General features: G+C 33.8%; 1 non-coding gene and 1 pseudogene across 1 annotated transcript; both read right to left on the reverse strand.

The window, feature by feature from the left end:
* Positions 1 to 3827: 3827 nt before the first annotated feature.
* Positions 3828 to 3946, reverse strand: LOC111740126 (annotated as a pseudogene).
* A 641-nt stretch (positions 3947 to 4587) lies between these two features.
* LOC111740133 lies at positions 4588 to 4690 on the reverse strand. Its single transcript, XR_002780472.1, has one exon. It is a non-coding gene; the product is annotated as a U6 spliceosomal RNA (small nuclear RNA).
* Positions 4691 to 4991: the final 301 nt, after the last annotated feature.

Raw genomic sequence — 4991 nt, forward strand, 5'->3', positions numbered from 1 at the left:
GGAAGAGTGGCTAGGGACATGGAAAAAGTGAAAGAAAGCAAGAATTACTCATGACTAATGCTTCAGCTATTTAAACAATATTTTAATAATAAATGTTCTCTAGATTTTTTTCTTTCTAATCACTAGTACTCTGCAGACAAAATTACTCACATAGGATTTTTACAACTTTTAAATATTAGTATGTGGTCCTTTGTCCATAGCTATTCGAAGTAATTTCCTTTTTGCTGTTTCCTATCTCATACTTTGGACTATCGATCATCTCCTCCCCAACTGTCAGCCTCTTCTTATGACACTTGTATTTTTGTAACAAGCAATTGGTTTTCTCTTTCTTCCATGTTAGTCCATGTGCCAACACCACGCAAGCACACATATGCATGTACATACACTATACTCACACACTTTCCATGTTTGTCCCAATCGCCTCCATTTACACTCCTATTGCCTGCAGTCTCAATTGATCATACCCATGTTTGCAACAGAAAATGCACATCCAAATCTACGCAGCCTCTTTTTCAACAAAAAGGAAACTATGAGTTTGCCTGTTACATTACGACAGCTTTACAAACATCAATTTTTCATCTTATTATATGATTGGATCTCCATTACATATAGTTAAGGAAAAGAAAAATATCTATCCCACAAAATATTCAGTATCCATCTAAATAAGTTAATAAAATTCCATATAGATGAAAACCATATCTGATTTTCCCTACCAGTGCCTGACCAATGTTAGGTGTTTCATAAATGTTTGTTGAATAAATGACTTTAAGATATCTAAGGAAGTCAAGAGAAAATAGTTACTGAGAAACAGGTCACTTTAGTGGTCACTGAGTCCTAATTAGGTCTAGATTAGAATACCATCTACACACTTACCACCACAAGCAAGTTTCTAAACCTTTCTGTGCCTTTGTTTCTGCATCTGTAAAATGGGGTAGCAACAATGCCTACTTCTTACGGCTATTTTGTGGATTACATAAGCTAACACATGAAAGCATTTAAAACTCTGTAAGCATAACATATATCTTTTTTTTAATGGAATTCTCAATCTTCCTTTACTAAAAAAAAAGGACTGACTCTTCCATACAATCATTTGCCTAACATTTTTGGAGAAAGATGGTTGGGTCTTTAGAGGTCATTCTCCCCTCAGTTTTCTAACATTTTATGGAAACCACGTTTTTCTTTTAATGAATTGTTTGCTCTGGGCTAAAACGAAGATACAAAGAAGGCAAAATGTAGTGGTAAGTGAACTAATGGAGGAGCACATTTACTGAAGCAAGTGAGCAAATGGACCAGAAAATTATGTAAAGTGTTACAAGATACTCTATTTAGCCTAGTGCATAAAACACCGGGTAAGGAGTTAAAAGATTTAGGTTTGAGGCCCAACCCTGACATTTAGTAACTTGTTTATCTTGCACAGGTTAACCTTTCTGAATATCATTTTTTTCATATGTCCGTATGCCACAAACCTCATAGGGTTCTGATGGGAGTAAATAAGATAATTAAGTTTAAACATATACATAACAAAAATTTAGTTTTGCATAATAAATTCTTAACACTTTATATAAGGTATACTGGTCTTTTTCTTTCAACTTTCCTATTTAATTGATTCTCCATTTAATCCTGAAACAATACTAAATCTACTTAAATATTGTTCCTAACTCTTTAGACATATCATTTGCCACACTACATTACAAATACTAGAGTTAATAGACTGTAGTTTTGTGAAACCAATTGTTATATTTCTTTACATAAGTCATTCATTTTTAATTAAACCTCTGGTCTGCAAACATATTACTGTACTTCAAAACAGAATGATTTTTGTGGGGTTTGATTTTCTTTGCCATGCATTAAATTGTATCAACTCTTGATGAATAGTACAATCTATTAGAAATAGGAAGGACAAATTGTGAATACAATATAGTAGTTCTGTTCTTGCATCCAACAATTTCACACTCATGAAGTGCCAGGCACCGTACTAGAAGCCAGAAACTTAACCATTAGCAAGATCATCTTGATCCTTCCCTATACAGAGTACAATCTAGTAAAGATTTATAATTAAACAAGAATTATGAAAATCTGTAAGAATAAATGCTATGATAAGGCAGTACAGTACATCCTAGGAAGCTGAAAGAAAGATATCCTGGGCTAAAAATTGTAAGAAAGATATCCAGAAGAAGTAACTTCATGCCAAGACCTGAAGACATTAGCGGGGGGAAGCAGAGATTATATGGAAGAATGTGGCACATTTAAAGAAGTAAATTATCCACAGTATTAATAGCATAAAAAATGGGGAAGTAGAGATTATGTGGAAGAATGTGGCACATTTAAAGAATTAAAACATATAGAGTTTTAATAGCATAAAAAGTGATGGTGAAACATAAATAGAAAAGCACAAAACACATTGTAGAGCTCCTACAATGTGTGGAACAGGCTCAGGAAGAACAAAAATCCATTGAAATACACTAAACAAGAGCATGGTCTGATCAGATTCATGTTTTCAGAAGCTAGTTTCAGTTGCTTTATAAAACAAGGACTGGTTTAGGAAAGCTTTTTAAAAGTAAGATGGGTTTCAGAGAGATCAACTGGGATCATGCTATTGTATCTCAGGTAGGAAAAAAAAATGATAGATTTGACAAGGACATTCACAGTGGAAAACTTATTTACTTATTTATGGTGGAGAAGTATCTAAGCTTGATGATTCCCTCACTGATTCATTCAGCCATTCATTTAGCCAGCAATAATTAAAATGCTACTTGGTCAGACAATGGGCTGTTGCTGTGTTAATATGCCTCAAACAAGACATGCCTGCCTTCACTTGTCTACAGCCTAATGGAATAACTGGGTAGAAATGACTAGCTTATTATTTGAGGAATAAAATAGATCCTTTCCTCACACCTTTCACCAAAATATCTTTCCATCCTAGTGGAAATGTCTAACAATCACTGGATAAGTGACCCTAGAATTCAGAAGAGAGGTCTGGGACTGATACACAGAATAGGGAGACCTCAGCACATGGATAACAATTGAAGATGATTCTAGGAAGAGAGGGCACAGTGATATGAGAAGAGGAAACAAGGCATGGGAGAAAGGAATGCCAAAATTTAAGGGAGGGCGGAAAAGCAGCCTTTGAAGAAAGGTGAGAAGTCACAGCCAGAAATAAAAAGGAGACTGTGGTGTCCTAGAAGCCAGAGAAAAAGCGTTTCAAAAAGGAGAGTGTGTTTAACAGTGTCAAATGTACCTGAGAAGTCAAAAGTGAGAATTTCTACTGTATTGGACTTACTGGAATATAAGCCACTTTGACTATGTGGAAAAGAATTTCCATGAAATGACAGATTGGGTATGATTTTCAGTGGATAGAAGTTAAGACAGTTTTCCCTATATTTTATATATTAATATCATACATTATCAATTTATAATGTCAGAAAAAGATAATTGACACAAACATTTTAACTACATGGTTGTTTCCACAACTGCATTCTATCCCAGATGTGTTCTACTTTGTCTGTGTCCAATATGAAAAACGGGACGTAAAACTGAACAGGATTTTAGTTAAAATCTTACCTTCCTGGATTATGGTAGAACCATTACTTCCTTAATCTATAATGTACTTTATTAGACACTGATATGCCCAGAAATCCAATTAGCTTCTGGGGCAAGGGCAGGTAGTTCATGGGTAGGCATATCTCATTGATAACTCATAAGGAGTTTGTTGTATTTTTATTTTATTTTATTTTATTTTATTTTTATTTTTTAGGTGAGGCAACCCTTGGTTGACCTCACAGATTGCAAGGACCTTGTCATCTTACAATCCTTTATTTTATTTTTTATGCCTACAGCACTTGGTCTTCCTAGGTGGTCTCCCATCCAAGTACTAACTAGGCCCAACTCTGCTTAGCTTCTGAGGTCAGACAGGATAGGACTTGTTCAGAGTAGCATGGCCATAGGTCGTTGCATTGTTATTGACTAAATATTTTGTACATTTATGCTCTTTTCTTAAGTCTCTTCACTTGCAAGTTTTTATTTTTCTCCCAATTAAATATTTTTATTACAGATTGAACCTATTGTTTAACCTAAGACCTTTTTGGAGAAATAACCCATTTGTTTAACAAATGCAGTAATTTTTCATATGTTAAGCAACGATAAATTTTTTTGTGGAGTGTACTTTCTATCCTATCTTCACATTACCTCTGAAAGTGATTAGCATGCCATTTACTGTTTTCATCCAAATCATTAACGAAGATATTGACCAAGGATGACCAAGGATAGAGCCCATACACACCATCAAGGATCACCCTTCAGATAGACATCAATCCATTAATGGGATATAATCAATCAATAAGTTACTAACATGCTTCCTTATGCTATCATATAAGCTACATGTCTCCAGAATGACCAACAATTTAGCATCAGACATCTTGCTGGACATTCACTTAGTTACAATAATGCTATGTTTCTTTGACCTGTCTAGTGAACACAGCAAAAAATAGTAACAATCATAACATTTCAATAGGATTTGACCCAAGCTAATTTATAATATTTATCACTTTATTTTCTGTCTATTCATGAATTTATTTATTTATTTATTTTTAAAGTATGAAATGACAAGTTTACATGTCATCCTTGCTCAAGGGCCATGCTAATCTTCTCAGTATCGTTCCAATTTTGGTATATGTGTTGCTGAAGCAAGCACCATGAATTATTTTAAATAATATAGTATAGAACATCTTAAGGTTAAAAATGTAGACCACTAGCCTAGAGTTGATAGAGTTGCCTTTCTCACTTTGAAAAATAGTAAAAAAAAAAAAAAAAAGGAACTCGTATCTTCCATTGTTTCTGTTTTCTACAATTATCCTATCAGTGTTCTGAGATTTAATTCATCCAGATCAGGAAACATAAACACATTTCGATTATCTATTTGCTTACAAAATATGTTTAATATTTTAGGCTTAAATTTATTTCTAAAAAAAGAAGAATGAACTTGATGGTCACTC

This window comes from Pteropus vampyrus, unplaced genomic scaffold (assembly GCF_000151845.1).
Source record: "Pteropus vampyrus isolate Shadow unplaced genomic scaffold, Pvam_2.0 Scaffold58, whole genome shotgun sequence".
In the NCBI taxonomy this organism is placed as follows: Eukaryota; Metazoa; Chordata; class Mammalia; order Chiroptera; family Pteropodidae; genus Pteropus; species Pteropus vampyrus.